This window comes from Schistocerca americana, chromosome 3, assembly GCF_021461395.2.
Source record: "Schistocerca americana isolate TAMUIC-IGC-003095 chromosome 3, iqSchAmer2.1, whole genome shotgun sequence".
In the NCBI taxonomy this organism is placed as follows: Eukaryota; Metazoa; Arthropoda; class Insecta; order Orthoptera; family Acrididae; genus Schistocerca; species Schistocerca americana.
Window position 1 is genome coordinate 36776520 of NC_060121.1, and position 27253 is coordinate 36803772.

Below are 27253 nucleotides of genomic sequence, written 5' to 3' on the forward strand. Positions count from 1 at the left end.
CCTGAAAACCGAGAAGATTTTATACGGGAATTCTGCCGAGAAAGCCTCCAACTCATGCTTCTTTTACTTTCCCAATCATTCTCCACATGTATAATGGAGAACAGAACCACATGTCGCCGTAACTTTGCGCTGATTGATGCAGAGTGCCTTTTGCCGGTCCTTCAGCTGCCTCGTGTTGAAGAGCCAGCCCCACTTGGCGGTAAAGTCAAGGTGACCTCAGGCCACGCGACATCCAGTTTTCTGTACACGACTGGAGGACTCTGGCAAAAAAGGACTCTGGCAACATGCTCCTGCCCCTTTATCCATTTCCACCGAGTTGTTAAAGTGTTATGTTACTTTATTTATCTCTTCCTTAAATTTTAGAGAGCAGTGTATTTTTCCCAGATAAACGGCACTGGACATCATGTACTTAGGTCCCTCCTTGTATTATCTATCGTTTCGGTAGCTTGCGCGACGAACTCACACACACAGTATGTCCCACCTTTGCCATTTCACCATTAGCTTGTATCACCAGCTCTCACTCGTCCAGAGATATTACGCTGTTGCCGATAGTCATTTGTTTTATTTTATATGCAGAGATACACGCATAAACGTACTGTGGAAAACGGGATGGGCGATACCTGCTAAACAACGCTGTCACCGACCAGTTGATTAGACTGGTATTTGGCAGGTCGGTTGTATACAGCCTAAAAATTAAATACATGACAATTATTGAACTATATAAAATAATATCCTCATAACTTCCGCACGGTTTGAGTTAGGTCGTTCAAACTGCACGGTTGGCCGCGGGGCATGATGGGAATTAGTACGCGCATGCATGATTTGGTTTAGCGACGAAGCCCACTTTAATTTGGATGGGTTCATCAATAAGCAAAATTGGAGCATCTGGGGACCTAGAATTAGGATTTCAGGATCGAGACGTCTATTCACCTTCAGCGGGTGACTGTGTGGTGTGCAATATCCAGTCACAGGAATAATCGGTGCGATGTTCGTTGACGGCACGGATAATATCGAAGACAGTGCTGCCAAAGCAGAGTTACTAAACACAGCCTTCCCAAATGTCTTCACAAAAGAATACGAAGTAAATATTGCAGAATTCGAATCTAGAACAGCTGCCAACATGAGAAACGTAGAAGTAAATATCCTCGGAGTAGTGAAGCAACGTAAATCACTTAATAAAAGCAACTCTTCTGGTCCAGACTGTATACCAGTTAGGTTCCTTTCGGAGTATGCTGATGCTTAACTCCATACTTGACAATCATATACAATCGTTCGCTCGACGAATGATCCGTACCCAAAGACTGAAAAGTTGCACAGGGCACACCTATATTCCAGAAAGGTAGTAGGAGTAATCCACTAAATTACAGGCCCATATCGTTAACGCCGATATGCAGCAGGATGTTTGAACATATATTGCGTTCGAACATTATGAATTACCTCGGAGAAAACGGTGTATTGACACACAGTCAACATGGGTTCAGAAAACATCGTTCCTGTGAAACACAACTATCTCTTTATTCACATGAAGTGTTGAGTGCTATTGACAAGGGATTTCAGATCGATTCCGTGTTTCTTGATTTCCGGAAGGCTTTTGACACTGTACCACACAAGCGGCGCGTAGTGAAATTGCGTGCGTATGGAATATTGTCTCAGTTATGTGATTGGATTTGTGATTTACTGTCAGAGAGTTCACAGTTCTTAGTAATTGACCGAAGTCATCGAGTAAAACAGAAGTGATTTCTGGCGTCCTCCAACATAGTGTTATAGGCCCTTTGCTGTTCCTTATCTATATTAACGATTTTGGAGACAATCTGAGCAGCCGTCTTCGGTTGTTTGCAGATGACGCTGTCGTTTATCTGAGTGACGCGAAAACTGGCAGTTGACCCCAAATAACGCAAAGTGTGAGATCATCCACATGAGTGCTAAAAGGAACTCGTTAAACTTCTGTTACACGATAAATCAGTCTAATCTAAAAGCCGTAAATTCTACTAAATACCTAGGTATTATAATTACGAACAACTTAAATTGGAAGGAACACAGAAAATGTTGTGGGGAAGGCTAACCAAAGACTGCGTTTTATTGGCAGTACACTTAGAAAATGTAACAGGTCCACTAAGGAGGCTGCCTACACTACGCTTGTCCGTCCTCTTTTAGAATACTGTTGCGTGGTGTGGGATCCTTAGCAGATAGGACTGACGGAGTACATCGAAAAAGTTCAAAGAAAGGCAGCACGTTTTGTTTTATCGCGAAATATGGGAGAGAGTCTCAAAGAAATGATACAGGATTTGGGCTGGACATCATTAAATGAAGGGCGTTTTTCGCTGCGACGGAATCTTCTCACGAAATTACAGTCACCAAGATAAAATAAGGGAAATTAGAGCTCGTACGGAAAGATATAGGTGTTCATTCTTTCCGCGCGCTATACGAGATTGGAATAGTAGAGAATTGTGAAGGTGGTTCGATGAACCGTCTGCCGGGTACTTAAATGTGATTTGCAGAGTATCCATGTAGACGTTGATGTAAAACATGAAAAACGCGATGACAAATGAACACGAGTGGAGCCATTTTGGGTGTTTAGTCCATATGTTGACTCTTATTGTGCTAAATGCTATGGAAAGAGTTAAACTCCTGGCAGAAAATATAATAACTTTGGAGACTTACTTCTAGAGAAGTACACTGTGTATTAAAAAACTGACTTTAGCTTCGAAAAACGTGAGTTTGAGTCAAAGAAATGTGCACTGAAGATGTTCCAACGATTTTTATCTTCACTTATTATATGCTTCAGTATTTCAAAATCTGTGGGATGTTGTGAATAGGGTTGTATTGCTAATAAACAAAGACAGTTGAGTTTTATCAGAGCAGGAGGCGCCAACATGCAAATCACGGCGTGGAGTGTTGGAAGCACTTGCGGCAGTAATTGTTGAAATTAGAGACGAACATTATGTGACAGATAGCCAGGTTCTAATTTTCATAAATGGTCTCACAGTTGTTTGCAGGAAAGCAGAAAGCGAATAGGTCTATCCCGTGGCTCAGAAGAGGGCCCGTATAATATAGAAGTGACTGATTACACGAATAAAAAATTAAGTATAAAAACAGTAGCAGTGCCTATTTTGTTGGACCACAGGCTAAAGTTCTTGTTTTTTTTTTTTTTTTTTTTTTTTAGTGTTGACGTTGCTGTCCATTCAACGAAAAACTGAAGCGACGCTCATTTTAAAGCCTTCGGGCCGGTAGTATGAAGTGTCGCTGTATTGAAGGTTGGAGTTTTTGATAGCACAGGCAGAAGCTACGCGAAATAATCCGCTCACACCATGCGCGTTTGCATCTGAAAATGCTTTGATTTATTTTGCTAGTCACAGTTCTCTAGCCCTCTTTTTACCTTCTCCTGAAAACGAGTGAATAAAAATATGATTGTTGGGGTTTTAGAAAACATAGGCCTCACCCGACCGAGCGACGTGGCGCAGTGGTTAGACACTGGACTCGCATTCGGGAGGACGACGGTTCAATCCCGCGTCCGGCCATCCTGATTTAGGTTTTCCGTGATTTCCCTAAATCGCTCCAGGCAAATGCCGGAATGGTTCCTTTCAAAGGGCACGGCCGACTTCCTTCCCCGTCCTTCCCTAATCCGATGAGACCGATGACCTCGTTGTCTGGTCTCCTTCCCCAAAACAACCAACCAACCGACCAACCTCACCCGAGATGAATAGAGGATGATGATTTTGCAAATGGAAATCTGTGGGCAAGGTTGATGAAGGAGGCTTGCAAAGGTTTCCACAAGGTAGTTTAGAGGGAGTCAGTCAGTTCAGTCAGTGGGAGACTTCTTGACTCCAGTGGTTCATACTGGAGGACTTTGGCGCCGAGTCGCGCCATTTTTTAGGCACGGTGTAGCTGGAGGGCCCAGAATACGGATGTCTCCAGATCGGGTGTACTCGTGTGTCAAGAAAACTAGGTAGAAATGTACTATACTATCTTTGATCTCGCACGGAACGTATTACTTGAAGTCAACACAAATAGGGAAACGCTTTAAGACGTAGTATTTTCGTGTTTTTGACGAGTTAGATGACTGTAATGGTGTAGTTGCGACAGTGAATGTGTGGTTCTGGCTTCCAGCGTGGCATATGTGTTTGAAAATCAGTAGTTAAAACTTCAGTTAAAAGAGCATATAAAATGATTCCTTTCTATGTACCGGCTTATAACTTCCACTTGGTTTTTATGATCTTTTCTTTCACTTCACGCTGAATACAGGAGCCGTAAGCAGTAACACATCAACGTGTTACGGGCAGTTCCAGCCGATAATAGTTACATCGGTTAGAAGGTAAATCAGAATCGTTTAACGGGATCAATTTTAACATTTCTTGGGTTTTCTTGTGTCTTCGCGATGGGCAACAGTTTGCACCCCTGTTGGTAACAGAGACTATGTGCAATTGCTATAGTTATGTGAGAACATTTTCTGGAACATTTATTTGATGGGATACAGATTGGTATTTTTTCCCAGTATCATTTTGCAGATTTGGGATCGTTTTCACTGTACTTGGCTTGCAACCACACGTTTCGTGCCAAGTTTGGGAGCCAGTTCTCGGTAGTATTGGGACAAGGGGGACATAAGCACCAAGTACTGTTATCCAAGATATCGGCTGTGACGTCATCAAAGATGGCGGCCGTGACGTCATCTAAGTTGGCGGCTTTGGCGAGAAGTTTGAATTTTGGTGGGAAGATAGGTCAATTGGGCTACCTCCACTAACCTAACCCCCTCCCCCAAGAAAATGGGAGGAAGTTGAAATTCATTCATGATGATGCAGCCTCTACTAACGTAAGAAAAATGGCGGGAACGAAAGGGCAGTTGGGATACCTCCACTAACCCAAGTCATCGGACTGCCACCTCACCCTGGGAAATGGTGGGGGAGGACTCGACCTCTGCTGGACATAAGTCTTTGTTTTGCATGCACCAGTCTTCATTTAAACTATTTAATGCCCTACAGCCATCCAGTGTGTTCACCACGAGGTCAGGTCTCCAACTGGCCTAGTACACAGTACTGCACCCAGAGAGTGCTCTCATCTGTGACGTAATGGAAGATGGCGGTCTGGGGTGAGGAAAAATGGCGGGAAAGAGTGAGTTTGCCATGAGGTCTGGGCCTAGTACACATGCATGTGAAATTCGAAAAGTGTAACAGAAAATGGTGGGAAGACATAACTAATTGCTTGATTTTGTATCAAAGGCTGTAGAATACTTTATGGAAGTGGGGGTGACATTGAAAACGACTTAACAGGACAATAGGTCAAGTGCAGACAAAGAGTCAAACATTAGGTTAAGACACCCAGAGTACAGTGCCGAACATTAGGTCAATCACATGTTTGCTCCTTGTAATTACTTCTTACAAGACCTAATGCTTCCAAACAGCAAAGAATGATGAGCAAGAGAAATCCAAGCCTCACAAACAGATTTTGTTATAAATATACAATATACCCTTGAATTACCTGCTATGAGCCCTTCCACACCTCCACCAGACAGCCATCTTGGATTACGTCGTGGAAGGAATGATAGCAGCCTCTGGTGGCAGTACTGTGTACTAGGCATGGAACTCATGGTGAACACACACTTTCCCGCCATTTTCCCCCTCCCCAGACCTTCATCGTCGATTATGTCATGGATAAGAACGCCTTCTGGTGGCACTACTGTGTACTAGGTCAGTTGGAGTCCGGACCTCATGGTGAACACACTGGATGGCTGTATTGCATCAAATTGTTTAAGTAAAGACTTATATTAAGCACAGGTCAAGTCTTCCCCCACCATTTCCTAAGACGAGGTTGCGGTCGGGTGACTTAGGTTAGTGGAAATAGTCCAAGTGGCGTCTCTTTCCTGCCATTTTCTTAGGTTAATAGAGATAGCCCAAGTGCCCTTTCTTTACTGCCAAAATTCACACTTTGCACCAATCCCTAGCCAGTAATCATTATGATGTTCGCTTCACTAACTTCAGTCATTGCTAAGGAAAGTAGCGGCCCATTGAGTGTAATTTTATTGGTAAGTAACAATTACTTTTCATGTTCTCTTTGTGATGTGTGACGGTAGTAGACAGCCTACCACACGTGGCTATGTACACTATGTGGACTGTACGGGGCTCGGGATGCAGTTTTAGTTTGGAGTGAATGTCGGAATCATAGTTTGGCTATGCAGTCACTGTCAGTTGGTGAAATGTCCCTGAATTCTGAGTGCACGAATTTTAGTGTAATTTGCAAATCGTGCTTCTAGGTTATATAAGATAGGATTTTGTAATTCTTGTGTCAATGAAATTCAGTAGAATGCCACAGTAAATTCTCCAAGAATAGCTCGCACATTTAACCCAATTTTGGCAATTTCAGTTAGCTTTAACATATATCACGAGAGTAATCGTACGGCCAATTCATGTTTAAATTCCTTATTTTATGTGATTACTAGGCTTAAACTTTATTCATTTCCTTGTTAATGTAAACAAGAGTAGTTTTCCAGTGACTGATGCCTTCTTTAATCATTCACGTAGGACGATACAATTTTGAGTGCAGCTACGTTGTATGAGATCTGACAGGCCGAACCGTACTCTTCTGATCTCTGGCGCTTAGCCTTCCCTCCCACCGCAAGTGATATTCAGATCACAGTTGTTAATATAGAGAGTAGATGCCAGTGAGAATTGTGTTTCAGTCCGCCGCCGGCAGTGCTGCGAGGCGGTCACGCGCCAGAGCGCTGCGGGCGAGGCGCGCACGGTGTGTTTGTGTTTACTTCGGCCGCTGTAAGTGCCGTTTTCCTTCTAGACCACCATGGCGCACAACTATCGGAATAAGACATTACGTTTCAACTTTTGTTCCGACTTCGCCCGACCCAAGGCCCTGGAGGTAGAACGATTTATACGCGATGAAGTTAAAATACCACCAACGGATCTAATTGGTATCCACTTGTCCATAGTTAGCAGTACTGTCTACGTCAAAATGATCAACGATGCGGCGTGCGACAAGGTGCTTCGAGAGGCAAAACGTGGACTGCGCTTCTGTCATTCTGACGGCAACGTCGGCCCCGTTACCGTCGATCACGCAGGCCTCGGCACACGGACGATAAGGATCTTCGAACTGCCGTTCGAACTACCTGCAGACGTCGTCATCGAGGCGCTCCGTCCCTAATGCAACGTTCTGGAACATGTTGCCGAACGATGGGTCCAATTTCAGACCTATCCAGTTTTAAACGGTGTCAGACAGGTCCTCATCGAGTTGCAGAAACACGTGCCTTCCTATCTACGTATCGGAGGCTGCCGTGCCATTATAATGTACGACGGCCAACCTCGGACCTGTTCCGGAAAGAAGGTCACCTACGGTCTGAATGCATTCAACGACGTGTCGCGCAGCTCCCGCTGTCGGAAGCGTCCGTCACACCCACGATGACCGCCCTACCGGTCACTTACGCAGCGGCTCTTGCCACGTCTACAGTTTCGTCCAGTCCGTCGCCCGGTCCTTCCGATCGGCACCTCCCACCGTCCCAGTCACCAACGGACGGTGCGGACGTCCCACCTGACAACCTTGCCGCCGAACAGGCTCCCGCACCGGACGCTGAGGAGAACAGTACTTCTTCACAGCACCTGTTTGACAATTTCATTGTACCCACCGACGCCTTCGAGCCAGGTCGACGCTCCTCCTTGCCGTCGTCCGACACTGAGGAACACGTGCGCAAACAACGCTCGCCACGTAGGCGCAAACGCCGTCGCCGTTCACCCACGGGCTCTCAAAGCGTCGCCACCCGCGACGACGGAGACGACACCCAACCAGCCGACATTTCCACACAGAGGTCGGCGGACAACTTTCGCGATGAACAAGACGTTTCGCAGGACGGGACCACTATGGAGGTCGCCACGCACAATGTAACGATCGGTGCGCCGGTTGAGATGCCTGTCTCCCCGCCGACAACTCCAGATCTCTCTCATCACGACGCAATTCCCATGGACATTGGACAGACCCACGGCACAGGAGCATGGGCCGACGACACTGAGGAAGATACGCCCCCTCGTCCGGATGAGTTGCCTCCGCCGGACAAGGCTGCCTGTTAACATCAAAAGCGAGCCACTGCAGCTGATGGGACGGGACTTCCTGTCGGTGCCCTCCTCTTACTTCCCTCGGTGATGGTAGATGCGCGTCCACCACCACTGAAACAAACGTACCGGTTTGCCACACTGAACATCAACATGATCGGCACTGCACCCAAGCTGCAACTCCTATGTGACATGCTTCGGGCCTCTGACGTCGACGTCGCCCTTCTTCAGGAAGTACGCGTTGCCACACTACCACCAGTCTACGGCTACGTCCACATGTGATCAATCAGGACGAGGAGTGGCTTTCTACATACGCGAAGGAATCCCACTCAAGGACACGACAATCCTTCCCTGTGGAAGAGGCATGGCTGTTACCATCTTCGACACGCGCGTCATCAATATCTACGCTCCGTGTGGCTCCACGAACCGTCGGCAGAGGTCCACTTTCTTCGGACATGACGTGGCGCCCCTGTTTTCTGGACGCTATGATGGCCTTATCATGCGAGGCGATTTCAACTGTGTCCTCCATCCGCAGGACCAAATGCCTGGTTATTCGCCATGCCCGGCGCTACTCACCTTAATCGACAATTTTCATCTAGTGGACGTTTGGGAGAAAATTCATGGCAATACCCCTGGTTTTACCCATTATACAGCACATTCTGCGAGCAGACTGGACCGGTTTTATGTCTCTGCCCACCTCGGCAATGAAGTCGCCCAAGCTGCACGACGGCCCCTTGCATTCTCGGACCACTGCGCCGTCATTTGCTCCCTGGCTCTGCCACCTCAGTCAGTGTGGCGCAGCAGAGGTTACTGGAAGCTTAATACCTCCCTCCTTAATGATCCGCACTGCCGACAATGTATTGCCACTACATGGGCGTCTTGCGAAAGACGCCTTCCGCAGTACACATCCACATTCCATTGGTGGCTCAAATGTGCCAAACCTGCAATCAGAAAGGCCTTCATACAATGTGGCAAGGAAGCAGCAGCATGGCATGGAGACACCACAAATTTTCACTACGCCGTCCTCCGTGAGTTCGATGCGGTCCCTCCATCACCTGACACCCATAGGGAACGACAACGTACTAAAGCTCGTCTCCTCTCTCTCCAACGTGCACGACTGCATGGTGTCGTGGTGCGTTCCCGGCGACAAGACCCCCTCCACGACGAAACCCCATCCACAATCCATGCCGCATCCGACCATAGTCGTCGACGTCGACTTTTCGTCCCCAACATCACGACCTCCGATGGTGTTCACCACACAACACAGGCGGCAGTGGTGTCTTCCTTTGCTGAACATTATCGCCAATTTTACGATGATGAACCGATGGCGACGCCCATTCCTGATGATCTCCGTCCTTCCCATGATCGGACCCTCACCGTAGCGGAGTCAACGTCCATGATTTCTGCAATCACCGCCGAAGAGGTGGTAGATGCGATCAACAAAGGGGCCAAGAACAAATCGCCCGGACCAGATGGTCTCTCAGTGGAGTTTTACCGGGCGTTCACCACGTTAATGCTTCCTCGCTGGACGGAAATGATTCAGGAACGCTTTACTCCGTCCTTCCCAATTCCACCTGAATTCGTCACTGGCATTCTTCTACCTGTGCCTAAACCGAAGGGAGGGTCTCATGTCTCTGCATATCGCCCCCTTACACTACTGAATGCAGTCTATAAAATCTATGCACGCCTCTTAGCAGCGCGCATACGCACCGTCTTACCTACGGTCCTTTCACCTGAGCAGACTGCACGTGGTTGTGGGGCCACCTTACAAACAGCCCTAGGAGAATGCCGTGACCTCATTGCACTGGCGTCGGTTTGTCGCCTTCGTGCAGCACTGGTATCCGTCGATTTCACGAGTGCCTTTGATCGCGTTCGACACCCATTCCTCCTCATGGTGGCGACACGTATGGGGTTCCCATTACTTTTTGTCGATGCCATTCGCCGGTTACTACTTCCCGCGGTCTCGATGGTACAAGTCAATGGGAGGCTTGTAGGACCGATTCCTATACGCCGCTCTGTGCGTCAAGGATGCCCTATGCCATTGCACTTGAGCCCCTCATCACTGGACTTACCTCTAGACTGCAGGGCCTCACTTTGCGTGACTACAACTTTCACTGTAGGGCTTATGCGGACGATCTCCTCTTTCTCACCTGCTCCTCCACGGAACTCAATGACGCCATCCAATGGATCCACCAGTATGGACGTCTTTCTGGTAGCATTCTTAATGTCCGTAAATCGACTGTGATGCACATTGGGCGCGGCCTCCCGGCTATGGTGCCGACCCCACTCCCAGTCAGTGCCACCCTTCGTTACTTGGATATCGAATTTACGAGCTCCACACACCGCACAGTGGCCCTGGCTTACCGGCGGCTTTTGCATTCGATTCTGCACCATGTCCGCGGTCAAGTGCACCGTAACTTAAACCAACTCCAACGTGTGTCCTATGTCAACATCTATGTCGCCCCTAAACTGGTACACGTCGCCCAGATCCTTCAAATGCCTTTACCCCTTGGCCGCCGCATCCAATCAGCCTATGGGGATATTTCGTGTCAGCAGGGGCACTTTTCAAAGTCCGCTACAACACTCTAACACTGCCTCCTGCAAAAGGTGGCCTCGGACTCGTCAACGTGCGGGCACGCTCTTCTGCACTCTTTGTCCACACTCTGTTGCGGCACTGGCAGGGGCCGGTCCCGTCCTTAACACGCAGTCTCTTAGATATCCTCCGACCAGCTTCTCTCGATCCACCGATCAATGTGGCACCTAATTCTCCATAATTGTACCACGTCGCCAATTGTTTCATAGAACTCAGCTACGTTCGGGCCGATCTTCCAGTCACCCGTCCTCCCCATACAAAAGATTATTATCGTTTGTTTATGCTGTCCAACCCTTGCGACCCCATGGTGCTACAGCATCCTGACATTAACTGGCGCACGATTTGGGGGTGTGTGCATGCACCCTTTTTACCGTCGTCTGTGTCTGCACTCTGGTACGTTTTAGTCTATGGAAAATTCCCGACTAATAGTCGACTTTATCGCATAGCACTGGCCACCTCCCCACTCTGCCCTGACTGTCAGCTCGAAGACACCGACGAGCACCGTCTTACGTGCCCCCTGAAACAAAACGTATGGCTCCTCATCCAACGCATCGTGGGCTTTTACCTCCGTGCCCCGCCAACGACGATAGCCCCGGATTTCCTGTTGTTGCCCCAGACATTTCACTACCCTCTTGCTAAGCACCATGCCCTAATCTGGTTTCGAGGACAGGCTTTAGAATACCTCTTTCAGAGTGGTCCGGATACAGTCCTCGACTTCTGGTACAAAGTTGTGACCGCGCATAGCACCCTCACCCGAAAACCACCTTACCGACAAACTTTTGCCGGTTATCTCCGCAGCGTCTTCCTTGACCCCCCTCAAAGTTGGGGTGTACCATGCCTACCTGTCACATGATGCAACACCCTTATCCACGTTCTCATGCATCGAGCAAAAAAAAAAAAAAAAAAAAAAAAAAAAAAAAAAAAAAAAAGGAAGAGGACAGAATATGTTATATTTTGTTGTATTTAATGTTTTTCTTTTTAATATTTTTTTTGTTTAACTAACAGTCATTTGTATATGTTTAAATGGTACCTTCAAGAACTGTTGCTTTGTGTATATACATATTTACTCTCCGTTTGTTCAATAAAAAAAAATGTGGTTAGCGTTGTGGCCTCTAGATCACAGGGTCCCGGGTTCGATTCCCGGCCGGGTTGGGGATATTCTCTGCCAGGGGACTATGTGTTTATGTTGTCCTCATTGTTTTATCATCATCATTATCATTCGTGACTGTGGTTAGACTGGGCTGTGTACAAAAACTGAGCTATGTAAAAATTGGGACTTCGTATAGGTGCTGATGACCCCGCAGTTGAGCGCCCCACAAACCAAACATCATCATCTCCAATGAAAAAAAAAAAAAAAGGGTAGCGTCTTTGATTCAGAATCAAAAACGTCTTCGGTCCCGGGTTCGATCCCCGCCACTGCCTAAATTTTGATAAATAATCAGCATTGTCGGCCGAAGACTTCCGGCATAAGAAGTCAGCCTCATTCTGCCAACGGCCTTGTCAAAGAGGGCGGAGGAGCGGATGGAGGTTCAGGGCACTCTCTTGTCCTAGGGGTGGGAAATTGCCCCTAAAGGCGGAAGAATCAGCAATGATCAACGACATGAGGATGCAGAAGGCAATGGTAACCACTGCATTAAAGACACGTAACGTGTATCCACAGGACATGTGGCCTGTAATTGGTGGCGGGCCACATCAAATCAGTCAGTAGACTGATGACAAAAAAAAAAAAAAAAAAAAAAAAAAAAAAAAAAAAAAAAAAAAAAAAAAAAAAAAATAGGAGACCAAGATTAATCACAACTGGAAATTATTGTATGTAAACTTCTGACCTGAGGTGGATAAAATGTTTGTCAATCTGAGACATAATACTGTCCAGCAAGTATCCTGTATTGCTCTCGGTGAAGGAAACCTTCATTCCTTCTCAGACAAAGTACAGTACAGTAACTGATTGTAGGATAACTAAGTAACCGAGAAAAGTGAGGACAAAATGATAAAGAATAAAAACAGTTTATGGGCAAAAACAAATCTCTACCGCTCTCCCCCCATACTGATTATATTGGCTGATAACAGTGTCAGGGAGCGTTATCTGTTGTGCCTTGTTTCATGTTATGTGAGTGACTTAATTAATATTACTCTTTTAATCAATCAGGCCATAGATGTAAAGTTATACCCTGTTGTTACTACCCATAGCAAGCAGTGAGAAGTACCTTCAAGCTATAACCATCGAAACTACAAGCAAATGATACAGACAAGCGCCCATAGCAAGAATGAATCAACCACGGACTCGATAATAACAGACAATAAAATTAAACAAGCAAGTAGGTGTGAGTTTGCCAAACCATTGCATAGAACTAATGTGAAAAGTTTTGAGACAAAATAATACAGCAAATGCAGGAGAAGCCATGGTGAATTCACGAACAGGCTTAAGAAAATGCTTGTAAGATGTGTGCTTGGGTAAACTTGCACATTCCATGTGTATCACACTGCATATGCTGTCTGTACCCTGCCTGGATGCAGCTGGCAGTGAACCACAAGCGCTACACGGAAAGGCTGTGGCGGAACATTTCGGAGTACGGAATTCATTCAAGACACTGTAGCTCATGGAGAGCTCTTTGTCCACAATAGGTTACAAGACGAGACTCCGAAACCACCTATTAAGTGACACGAAATTAGAGATGTCAGTTTGTTTACTGAGATTCAAATTTTAACAGCAAGAACATAAGAATTATAATAAAATTAAGTAGTTTCCTCACTGGTGCGAAGGGTAGAAATTCATTTTTCTGTTTGTGAATTCTACCTTTTAAGGGCGTAAAAGGATCGTTATTTGGTTAATGGTTATGGCTTGGTTACAATTTATTTTAATAGTTATCTTAAATTTCGCTGATTCTTAACATAAAGGTAATTTCACAGCAATAATTGGCTATTTTTACAAACATAACTGTATTCGTAGAATGCTGAAATCAAATACGCCAGGACTTTTAATTTACCTACTGTAAATATTTCAGTTTAATCAAGAGGAAATTTGATACATTTACGTCAGAAAAATATCGACGACCATAGTAGAAATGAATCAGCATTTGGAGCAAGACTGCTATCACATCGACATTAATCAATTGTTATGCTGGAAATAGAAGTAATTTTCATCGCTATACTCGCCTAATCACAAAAAATCATGAAGAGAGTGTGTTTCCAAAGCTTAACCCTTATTTATTGAAGGACGTGTCTGGTATTCAATAAACATTACTTCAATAAAAATTAAAATGATTTCCTTAAGCAGGTGACATTCACGATAAGAAGCTTAATTTAGATGGGCCAGATGGCTTCAATACTATTGACATTATCAGAGAATAGTGCAAGAGGTAAGAATGAGCAGAAATTTTGGTGGTGGAAGCGCTATGACCTGGACAGCAGTCTACTCTGCACTAAAGGTAACTCGTTCATTGCTTGCCTCAACACTAGAATGAACTCAGATGCTAGAGCTAGAACTGAGACGTAGTACACGCGAATCTAATGTTTCAAAGAGATAATGTATCTGTGCATGTTCCTGTTACCGCCAAAAAGTGGTTCGAAGATAAAGATGTCGATGTGTTGGCCTGACCTGCAAGTAGCCCAGATTTTAACCCACCGGAAAATCTTTGGGGAATACTTGCAAGGCGTGTTTATCACAGTGGAAGGCAATCTAAGATCGTATGTGGGCTGGAGAGAGGAGTGAGCGACAAAAGAACTACAAAACCCAATTAAATCAATGTCGAAGAGAATTATTGAGTTAATTATGAAGAACGGGGTTGGACAAAGTCCTACAATGCAAGAATACAACACGAGAGTGAGTGGCTTTATACCAGTTTCTATTCAGGATATGCAAACGATTTATTTCGCTTGAGAGATTGCAGGGCACTCCTGATTCTGATTCAGTGTCATGCCACTTAATGTTCTTATGGAAGATGATCTTTATTGCGATCTGACTTCATACATCATGATGAAATGGTGGGCAGTAGTTAACACTCTTGTTTGTGTGCTTTAGTGAAGAAATAGTGGTAAACTTTACCTGTTTTCAAAGGAATAGAGTACGTTTTAAATGACAGCAGTAAAAGTGTACGGCGACTGAGAGCCAAGGGGAGCGTTTTTTTCCGTGGAACCTGGGTGAAAACATTTGCAGACTGCCGAGTTCCACGGTCTCATTCTGGAGACATGGTGGATGGCGCCGGTCGGTCGGGGGCCGCATCCAGGTAGGCTGACTAACGGCGAGAAGTCGCCGCTGCAAAGGGCAGCGCATTGAAGACCGGCAATAAAGCAGAGGGTGGGCCCTCATTTGGCAGGAAGTCGATGAGACGACTTTGGGATTTCTGCGAATTTCCGTGGGACAGGTCACTGGCGCCCACAAGGGCTTTTAGCGAGTTTATGGCAGTTCTTTGGAAACTTCTGCTACAAAACATATTTGTGAAGGCATGAGGCTTTTAGCGAGTTTATGGCAATTCTTTGAAAACTTCGAAATGGACGCAACACGGGAGATAACAATCTTTTTATGGAAGGCTGTGGTTCCATCCTGGTCATGTTGTTAGCAAAGCATACGGCATAAACGCGTGGGAAAGAGGCCACAAAGCTGAATCTTTTTTTCCTTTTCTTCCAATTACCTTTAAAGTCTCTGGTTGGTCAAATCTGTGTATGCAGAGAAAGGGGCAGTCTTCAATCTTCGAATGCTGCGCTCCAGCTCGTAATTGGCTTGTGCTAAAGTGGGAGTAGTGTAAGATGTAAATGTGCTTTGCTACTGAGTAGAGGTGGGTAACCGTTATCACAGTTCCAGTTATTCTTTGATAACCGTTATCGTTAACGGTTATTAATAACTGCCAAGTTATTTTTCGCTAGCGAATACCGATAACTCCGACAGTTAAATAACGACATAGTTGGAATCCATCAGTTTAGTTATCAGTATAACTGCGAGTAGTGTGAAATAGCAGGAATGTCGTATGAATCGTGTCATAACCTCAGCTTATTAACTCCGGGTACATTTTAGTTGATGTTAGAACGATTATTAGTGTTTCAGATTATATGTTTGTAAGTTATCGGTCGCTATTAGAAATATTATCTTCGCAGCTGCGACAGAAAGTACGCGGAACTTCGCCAAAGCACTGTTTAAGTAAAATGTTAACAACGTGCGTTTTTAAGTATGAAGTAATATGTAAACTGAGTACTGTAGGTTAAATTCGAAGCTTAATTTCTTGTGCTGCTCACATAATAGAATAAAGTGTACAGCCTTGTAATACAACAAAGAATATACGTAATGTGACAGATTCGTTTACTCCTGTGCTGTAAAAGCTTGTCCTATTGGGGAAAGTGTGAGTACGCTAATCCAAGTTTTATGTCAGATTTGCAAACTGCTCGATTTCTCTAGCGACAGCATGTTTATAACATATGAAGACATGCAGATCGAAAAGGTTGACAGTGTTACATTTCTGGGACTACAACTCGATAATAAATTCAGTTGGGAAGGGCATACCACATTTTTTCATTCTATTATTTCATAAGGGAACATATTCTGTGGTAACTCATCAAACGTAGCAAAAGTTCTTCGCATGTAAAAGCGTGTAATAAAAATCGTTTGTGGTATCAATTCAAGAACATCATGTAGGAACCTGTTCAAGGAACTTTGTATTCTAACCACTGCTTCCTAGTATATTTATTCCTTAATGAAATTTGTTACAAGTATTTCCAACCAATAGCTTAATACATAATATCAGTACTAGAAATGGGAACAGCAATCTACATAAAGACCTAAAATTACTTACCTTGGTCCAAAAGGGGTCCAATATTCAGGAACATGCATTTTCAATAAGCTGCCAGCAAGTCAGCAACCATTAAAAACTTGGTTTCAGATAAGGCACGGTTTACAGTGTGTTTGAATGACTGTTTGATACATAAGTGTCTGATTCCACCCATCATCAATATGCCGGAAATGTCTATTTTAAGTGTGTATATGACGTCACTACATACACATGGCAACAAACACGAAGATACATATAAATAATACAATAACATTTCCCACCAAAAACACAATCAAACCAATGGGACAACTGCGGGAAGTTGCGGGTTTTAGGGTGAGGACAAGCTAGTAAAAAAAACGCACCATGATCCCAAAACACAAAATGAAGAACAAAAAGAAAAAAAATACAGCATTCTGCTACACCAACAAAAATCTGCAGGAATCGGACACTTCCCTTGAACAATATAGGTCAACTATAGGTGACCATACCAAAACACCAATACCCACAACTAAAAGTACGAAAATTGGAATCAGACATTTCCCTTGACCTACATAGGTCAACCTCAGATGACGATACTAAAACATCAACACACACAATTATGAAAATGGGAATCGGTCATTATCCGGTGACCTATATAGGTCCACCACAGCTACTGATGCCAAAAAACCAACACCTACAACAGCGAAAAATAAAACCACAATCCCAAAAGTCCACAAATCAATCATCCCTACATAAATTAAATCACATTCAATACTTCATAAATACACAAAACATCACAGCTAGAAAAAAAAAAAATTACCACCAGCAAATTCCGGCACTGCAACCTAGATCGACAGCCGCCCCCCCCCCCCCCCCCCGCCACACACACACACACACACACACACACACAAAAACCAACTCATAAACACCGTGCCGTAATGACATTCACACACCACAACACCTTTACGTCGAAGCAGACGGGTGGAATCAGACGCTTCCAGTGACCCCTCCTTCTACTCTGTAGATGAATATCGTAACAGAGACTGATAGACCAGCTTAGGTAAAAATTCTGCTATATTTCAGTTTTGACAGCACTTGGTTGCAACAGTCAAGATCGGGTATTCTGTGTACGATAAATTTATTAAAAGTACGTAACTGTGTTTTATTCTGTCAGTGTACCAATTCTGTAAATATTAGCAGTTACTGTGATATATTCACGTATTTTGACAATCTCCTGACAAATGATGAGGATAATAATTATTATATTCCACTGTATTATGTTATACTTTCTGACATGTTATTTGTCATTCGTGATGGCCAGCGGCTATTTCCGTAGCAGTACGAAAATATTTGTTCGCTCCAGTTACAATCCTCTCTGGAAATATCACCTGGAACTACGACCTTTAACTGGAGTCACCGAGTCAGGAACGTCTAGACACACAGTTATTCCGTTACCAGCTTCCAGGTTATCTGTGGTGGTAGCCCGATAACTACCAGAGAACTAGAACTACGAGCCAATAACGATAACTGCCAGAGGAGAATACCGGCTCTGACAGTTATTTCCATAGTCGCTCGAATTCCTTAGTAACTTTCCTTGTACTACCCGTCCAAGCTAAATGAACACGTAAGGCGGTGGCTTAAGGGAACGACCGTACTTGTTAATGCCTGTACTGCAGCTCCTATCAGCCACAGCTCGGACATTAACTTTATTTAATTGTTTATGCTAAAAGTAACGAAGGCCCACGAAATAGTACACAGTTCTTATCAACAGATGGCGCGCAGTCTCACAGTTATTCCCATGGTCTATAGAACGCCTCCAAATGCGCAGTACGATCTTCGGTCAACAGATGGCGCGAGGCACTGTTGACACTAAACAGTTATTGAAATAACTGCCAGAATCAGAGGAACGGTTATCGCAGTAACCGTTACTTCTCAGTAACCGATTATTTCTATCAGTTACGTTATTTTTTGCCACCTCTACTACTGAGCAGACGAGGAAAGCTGAGAGAAAGAGAGGAGGCCACCCTTGTACTGGCGCTTCGCCAGTGAAGAACTGCAGGTCTCTGCCTACACGGTGTCCTTTGCTAGTGTTCCAGTCACCTTCTGAACCGTCAGAGGTCCTGCTTCCAGCATCACGCACACAACGGGCGGTGTGTGGGTGTACTTGAATCGGCCGTCTAAACATTTGACACATTCCATCACGCACAGTCGTGGGATGGCGTCAGATTGGTTTGGCAGACCAGCAAACGCGTCCAGCTGCACACTGGAATCCACTGGGGTTTCAGTGGCTCATAGGGAAGTACCTGCGTTCCGAAGTAGCCAAACGCGAGACCGCCTACTTGCATTTTTCGGGCGCGCGCCATTAATAACAGATGCTGCCGTCCATTACTTCAGTCGCCGAACGCATCATGGTGTCCCGCTCTGACCAGGAGAAGTGTAAAGTATTCGCTGCTACGGCGTAGGGCCCAATGTATGTTTCTCAGCACCCTGTTCTTTCGAACCATATTTTTCTTTTTGGAATGGTACAGTATAGATGCTTGTTGGTGGCGTAGTTTTTGTACCATACCCCGGATTCACGTCTATAAAGTCAGGTAAAGCGATTAGTGTTCTGGTTAGTGTCGTGTGTCGTTCCCCACCTGATCACTTTGTCCAACATAGACCCCATATTAGTGAAAGCGTTTGTCAAATGAAAATGTTTGTGTGACGTTTCTGTAGCCATTTTTTTTGTCTTGTCCTGTTAAGCATGAATAAATCTTTTGTCATTTAGATCACAACTCCTCCTTGTGTTCTGATTAACGTTACCTTTGGCGTTTTATCGAAGTCCTGATTACTAAAGAAAGTAGGAAGCTTACATACTACTCGTGTTACGGTAGGAACTATGTACTTCCGTCATCACTGTTTATGTCTGATGTGTATCTATTACTTTCATAAGAAACTGGATGCATGTACGTTTGAGACTTTACACTGTTACTTTTGTAAGACCCAGCACACTGCCTCTTGCCAGTGCAGTAGCTGCGCAGTTTGCGTCACGAGGGCTGAGGGAACACTGCTTGCCAACAGTGATCGGCACACACAGCCGGGCCCGACCGCGCTTATGAACGGAATGAAAGTAGTGCAATAGAACATGATGTGCCTTCTCCGGGTGTAAACTAAAACAGTACAATTCGTAAAATTGCATTAGCGTCATCTCTGGGCTTACAGGATAAACAAGTGGAATAAGGCAGCGTTACAGTGTCGAAAGGTACGAAGCTGGCCAGTGGCACATAAAAATGAACAAAAAAAATGGTTCAAATGGCTCTGAGCACTATGGGACTCAACTGCTGAGGTCATTAGTCCCCTAGAACTTAGAACTAGTTAAACCTAACTAACCTAAGGACATCACAAACATCCATGCCCGAGGCAGGATTCGAACCTGCGACCGTAGCGGTCTTGCGGTTCCAGACTGCAGCGCCTTTAACCGCACGGCCACTTCGGCCGGCTAAAAATGAACAAGTAAGTAAAATAATAGAATGAAATAGTACGACGAAAAATTACAATAAATATTGTGTGGCCTCTTTACGCATAACTAAAATCGTGCATATCGTTCTAAGACATTGGTGCCTTCTCCAGGCTTACAGTATGAGCATGTGGAATCAAACAGCATACAGTGGCGAGTGCCATAAAGCTATCCATTGGCGCATAAAAATGAACGAATGAATAAAATAAAGGAATGAAGCAGTTATGGGAATTGTAATACGTTCAAATAATGGGGTTAAGTGAAGAAGTGGTTATTTTCTACGGTGCGCCCTCAATGGGCTGAAGTGTCACGAAACCAGCCAGGGAACAATATAACCAAGCTTAATATTATTTTTATGTCCACAGAGACAAACAGAAATATGAAAATAGCGTAGTAAGTGAAAAGTGCATCCATAGAAGGTATGATGTGCCGACCTGAAATGCCAATCAACTGACGGACACGATGTATACTACCAACGCGAGCAGTATTGCGGAGATAACAGAAACGCCGCCAATACATTAAGCAATGGGACGGGCCTTGTTCTTGTCTCTAAATCAATAGCGTGACATTTGCAATTGATGTTAAACGTATTACAAAGTGAGATGTAGTCCTTAGGTGGGCGGAAACTGAAACACAGCAAATAACAAAACCGTACACAAATGTTGACCTGTTAAGCAGCCACATAAATGACAGGGGTAGGGACATATTCTTCAACAAACTCCCTCTGCCAGACAATGATATCCATACCGATATTTATCCTTCCTACCTTCTCCAACCTTTTGCCACCTATCCCACTCCACATCAGGTCCCTCTCTCTTATTCCTTTACATCCAGCCATGTCCCTTTCTTCCCGTACCACAAACCATATCTCCTTCCCCATTATCTGCTTCAACTCCGACCTTTCACCTCCATAGTTTCCCCATCTAACAGACCCCTATCTCTGTACCCTCAAGCCCCAACCTCTATTCAACACACTGTCTTCTAGAATGCTCTCTCACCCAGCGCAGATCCTTCAGATAACTGAAAGTCCGGCGATCCAGTGTTTTTTCGTAGAAGAGTATTACGTCATCACAACTGTATTTTCAAATTTTATATATTTTTCGTCCTTTAATTATTAAGGTTTTTAACTTAAAACGTAGACAGTCCTTATATTTTTTTTTCTAATATATTTTTTTCCAAATCGTTCAAATGGCTCTGAGCACTATGGGACTTAACTTCTAAGGTCATCAGTCCCCTAGAACTTAGAACTACTTAAGCCTAACTAACCTAAGGACATCACACACATCCATGCCCGAGGCAGGATTCGAACCTGCGACAGTAGCGGTCGCGCGGTTCCAGACTGTAGCGCCTAGAAACGCTCGGCGACCCCGGCCGGCTATTTTTTACATCTTTGTAAATGTTCTCGGGTGAAGGGCGGAGAATTGTACTGCTGGCGGCCCAACCCTCGCCCATATGAGGCATCTGGGGAGTAACAACAAAGGAAAAGAAAGGTGCATACTGAATTGGCTCTAGTTATCTCTCTCTTTTCACAAGATTTTCCCTCAAAATTTTCCAGAAGTAGATACGTTTCACCACGACCTGGTCATTGAGCAGGTGGACCTCAGACGATCTCTTATGACGAAAAATCGCTGTCTCTTCCAATAGGTCCACAAATCATCCCTTCTCCGCGTGATGCAACGTGTGACAAGCAAGATGGAATTGCATGTCAGCTCTGGACCAGAAGAGTGGCAGAATTTGATTCTGCTCCCGCATCCCTCCGTTTGACCGCAACGTGTTCACTGTACCAAATTGTGATTCTGTCCAATGTGGTATGCGTCACAGTCCCGATACATGTAGGAAGTTTTTTTTCTTATCTATAGCTATTATTAGCAAAAGTCGACCCCAAGTTATTATTAGTTGAAAAGGAAATGCTAATGTTAAGCTTCCTGAAAACTGATGAAATTTTTTGATGAAGATCCCGTAGTATGCAGTGAAAATACCAGTTGCTACTGTCTTCATCTCCTGGGCACAATCCTCCCGTAGTTGTATACCGTTGCTATATTTGTTGTAAATATTAAGTACGTGAATAGCATTGTAATTATTCGTTTTTGCGATGTAAGTAATTGTCTCAAATTTTAATTCGTGCTCACTTTGAGAAAGTGGTAATTTGAACGAGCTGTTTAAGGCAAATTGAAAGAAAGCATATTTGTGCTGAGGCGGGTGATCTGACTGATAATTTGCTATAGAACCCATATTGAGTTTTATACGAAATATGCCAAAGTTGTGTTTATTATCTACATTTCAAATGTTTAGGTCAAAGAAATTAATAGACGCTTCTACCCCAATCTCAGACGTTGATTTAATTTTTTCATGTAACGTAATGAATTTATTTATCACTTCCTCGATTTCGTCATCATCACCGTTAATCAGCAGTTGAGTTTCGTATACGTACCTGAAGTAATTTTCTTCGCTAAATCGGGATTTTAGAAAGAACTTGTTTTCGAGATGGTTAAAAAATATGTCAGCCAAAAATCCTGAGGTAGTACTACCCTTACTTAGAGTATCATTCTGGTAATACATTTCATTGCTAAATTTAAAGTAATTATAATTTATAATTAAAGAAAGCATATCGATAAACTCATCAGCTTCAGGTTGTTGTTATCCTTCCTGACCCAGCAAATTTTGCTGAATAATCATCATAGTATTCTCTCTCAGCACACTCGTGACAGCTTCAGCCGTCGCACCCAAACAGCTGACGGGTCCCAGGAAAGCATTCGTCTGGACCCGACTGGGCTCCGCGCGTGCATATGTCGGGTTCCCGCCACGCTCTCCTCTGTACTCACCGGCCAGCCAACACCAGCTCACTTCCGCCTCACTGCACAGTTCCTCCACCGACTCGCCGAACGAGAGATAAGCGACACGAAACACTATCGAGAGAGCGACACGCAGCCGCCACGGCTCAGGTCTACCTAAAATATGTCAATGAGCGGGGGAGACCTCTATTCTCTGTAAATAGAAATTATCCCATAAATTACCACACACATGCAGGTTCAGGATGCAAAAATACAATCTAGGAAGAGCTCGTGTAAAAAATACAAGGCAAGAAAAGTATATTCACCAAATATAAACAAATATGTATATTGTCCAGCTACTTTAAAATTAGACTTATAGTAATATCATTATGAAATTTTAATTCTCATTCAAATGACATTTTCTGGTGGTACTTTGAAATAATCTCAGGTCTGATACTTATGTGTAGATTCTCATTACAATAAATTATAAAATTAAAAACTTTTCTTATCATGACGTTCTCAACGTCATGAATTTTCTATTGAATTTTATATAAAGTTTACCATCAAACTTTGTTTACTGCTCTTTACGAGCTTAATTATTTATGAATCTTAACATATGACTATGGAACTCGATCCGCTATGACGAGACGTTTGTAATGAGCGCTCGCTCATTCCTGTAAGTTGTTATTTACTATTTTTCTTAATCTTTCAATATTCGTTATATGAAGCAATTTTCAAGTTAGTGTAACTTTTGCGTCTCGTGACTTAAAATAAAGATCTATCTTTCAGAAAGTGCATATTGCTGACCACAATCCACTGCCGCATCGCTCTCCACCGTAAGTTACATAGTTTTCACGTTATGCGAGAAAAACCAGGCAATGCCACGTGGCCGCCCAGCGGTGGATGAATCCCACCGACCGTTACAAACCTTGCTTGGGCGCGCCACGCGCTTCCGCAAATGGCGCACCCTGTCGCGCGCTCGCTCTCCACAACGCAATCCGTGCATACTAGACCTATTCATCTGGTAACGGGGGTTTGTACCATCACAAAAAGTTTAAATTACAACAAAAGGAATCAACATTAAATCACAAAGAAAATGTTTCGGATGTTGTATTCAAGTGACAACATTACTTTGACATTACCCAAATCTTGTACGTTTCCTCTGCTTCATGGGAAAAGTACAAGTGCGAAATAATGGTGATGCAGGATGTGGATGGTTCATCATATCATGTGGTTATTTCTCCATAATTTTTTCCTTCGCGTAATAGTTTCAATCTACAAAATGGTTCGTAATATAACTTTTTTACGGTTTGGGATTTGCCTATCTAACAGCGTTGTGGTTTCCCACGAGTACACTATCTTTTCTGTTTGTCCCTGAAACATAGATCTTCGAAGCATCCTGTTTTATCGTATCGATTAGATTTTTTTGACTCAATAGCTATTTCAAAATTATTATTATTGAAATTATCATTCGAGTACTGTGATCAATTTACTGTACTTTTCTTAACTCTTCCTTGCCTCCTTATCTTTTCTATAGCAATATTTTCCGGATGATATATTTACCAATGTCCACTTGTCTTTAATTATTTGTACAACTGTAATTACCATTATTTTTTTGACCTGCAGAACAAAGACTTATTAATGACACATGAAAGTTGAAAACGCCACTGGTTTATTCGTCCTTATTCAGCCTCTCTCCCACATATAACGATTTATCTGTAGTAAAATGGAAATGCCGTGTGGCTAGGGCCTCCCGTCGGGTGGACCGTTCGGCTGGTGCAAGTCTTTCAAGTTGACGCCACTTCGGCGACTTGCGCGTCGATGGAGATGAAATGATGATGATTAGGACAACACAACACCCAGTCCCTGAGCGGAGAAAACCTCCGACCCAGCCGGAAATCGAACCCGGGCCCTTAGGATTAACATTCTGTCGCGCTGACCGCTCAGCTACCAGGGGCGGACATCTGTAGTCGAACCGCCCGACTTGCGTTCGTAGATGCCAAACCATAAATACTGGTCATGGCCCTTGCTGTCATATTAATCATTATCTGAGCTCCTCATATCTTTGCTGAGTCCTACAAAAATATCAGGATCTCATGCCCCTTTTCGATGAGCCCAAATACCTTTAACGGTTCGGTCACATCCTGCGTACAGAACCTCATCCTACAGCTTTCTGAATTTAAACTTTGTGTATCTTAGTTCCACCAACGATAACGACAACACGCCCCGTTCTTCGATAGGAGATCTTTCAACTTCGGGTTCGTAGACTACTTTTGGCGTTACGTTTTCTGCAACCTTAATCAATTAATTAACAAAGGCGTCCTATAGCAACAGCTTATTCCTGTATTTCAGTTTTGACTTAATACATAGATGCACACACTTTGTTCAGCTTTCTTTGCGGTATCCACTTCATCCTTTATGTCTAATATACAGTGGATAAAACACTTGTTCAATACCATCGTCTTTAACGCTACATTTCAGTAAATTAAAAGTTTACTTATTCTCTTTCCTTGCTGTTCAGAGTACCATTCTAGTATGAACTGCTGCATTGCTGGTATATTGTTCCATTCAGATTTACAGCTGACCGTACCTTTTGTTCCCTCCCTCTATAAGTAAACATCTAACCTACATTTATTTTTGTTCTCTTATTTATTTATTAACATATTATATGAATTTTACCTTATCCTTCAACTTTATGCCCTGTAAGCCTCTACTCTCTTCCCGTAACATGAAAATGTGGTGACATCATTTCCATGACCAACAGTTGGTCCCTTCTCTTTCACTTTCCGTGTTTTTTAACGCCAGTAGTTCACTTTCAGCATTACATCGATTGAACAATTTTCATTTCACTACTACCACTATTAACCGTCGCATTAACAACAATATTTCCAATTTTGACTTTGATTATGGACTGTACTTCTGGTGATAAATTACATTCGTCTTCTTGCTTTAGTGCTTCCTCAGTTGAGTCATGGATAAGTCGGTTAACTTGTTTAACTTCGGAAACTGAGCTTTGCAGTAGATGTACGTTGACGACTTAATCTCCTCTGCATTTCCAGTCTCTACTGGCGACATTTCTCCATAATTATGAGTGCACTCTAGCGCTGTAGCTTCGTAGTCCGTTGAGTTATATACATTTACTGTTGTTTGCGGCCGACGACTTGTGCTTCAGTTGGTCGCGCGTTATCTTCCTGAATTTTACTCTCGTCAGCCTCTGCGTCGAACATTTGCAACAAACAACTTGATGAACCACCGATAAGACTATTTTTTATGGTTCATCTATATTTTTAATAATTTTTTGTTATAAAATTTTCGCCTATTGGTACTATACTATCTGTATACGTAAAGTAAAGTGTACTATACTGGAGATTGAAGCTCTTTGCATTGTATGTGAGTAATGTATGTAAAATACTGTGTAAATTGTTTATTACGTTAAATAATTTTCTGATGACATTTTGTATTTCAAAATATTTGTGTGTGTAAACTATTCATGTTGATGTAAATTTGACAATTGTAAGAAATGGTCACCTTAGGAACAATGTAAGAATTAGGTGCTATGCAAAAGGCAGTGTGCTTTTGTTTGAAAGGAAAGTGGCTCTGGGGAGTGGAAAAGGTGGCAAGGGCGAATTGTCGCGCAACCTAGAGCAAGCGTGGGAACTAAGTCCCACAGTCTGTAGGCAGCAGTGACTGAAGCGACACCCTTGTGGAGCAGGAGAAGCTTAGCCTGAGTATTTGCCCAAAAATGCCTCGGATGAAGACTACAAACGACTTTACGGCATAGCTGCGAGTTGTTGGACTATTGTATGTAAAATTGAACAACGCCAGCAAAAGAAACTGAGCCCATACAGCAAGATACTTGCAGGTCGTACTGTGGGTAGTGTAGCCGTCATAACTGATTGCCACAGATAAGATTTTTTTGTGTTTTACTTTCGTACAGTGTGAGTCATTAATTTAAACTGTGTTTTAATAATCATTCTTGAACTATAAAGAAACGGGTCTACCCTGTTATTTAATCTAATCACACACCTACACACATCGAAATAAGGTTTTGTATTACTCCGGTTCACAGAACTCCTGAAGCATAGACGTTGATTGTGGATATTGTATCGCATATATGCATGACCAGCGCCTGTGGGAAGGTGGGGGTCCGACAGCCGATCATTTCCAGTCATTCCACCAGGAAGTTATCTGTAGTTCAACCATGACTAGACGGTCAACACCACGGTTCGATCGCGTCCTCAATGTCACTTTGTGCCACGAAGGGCTCTCAGCAAGGGAAGAGTCTCGGAGTGAATCAAAGCGATGTTGTTTGGACATGGAGGAGATACAGAGAGACAGGAACTGTCGGTGAAATGCCTCGCTCAGGTCTTCCAAATGCTGCTGCTGCAGTGGATGTCCTCAACCTACGGATAATGGCTCCGAGGAACTCAGACAGCAGCGCAGCCATGTTGAATAATGTTTTTTGTGCAGCCACAGGACGTCGTCTTACGGCTCAAAATGTGCGCAACAGGCTGCATGGTTCAAAATGCTTCGAATGGCTCTGAGCACTATGGGACTTAACATCTGAGGTCATCAGTCCCCTAGAACTTAGAACTACTTAAACCTAACCTAAGGAC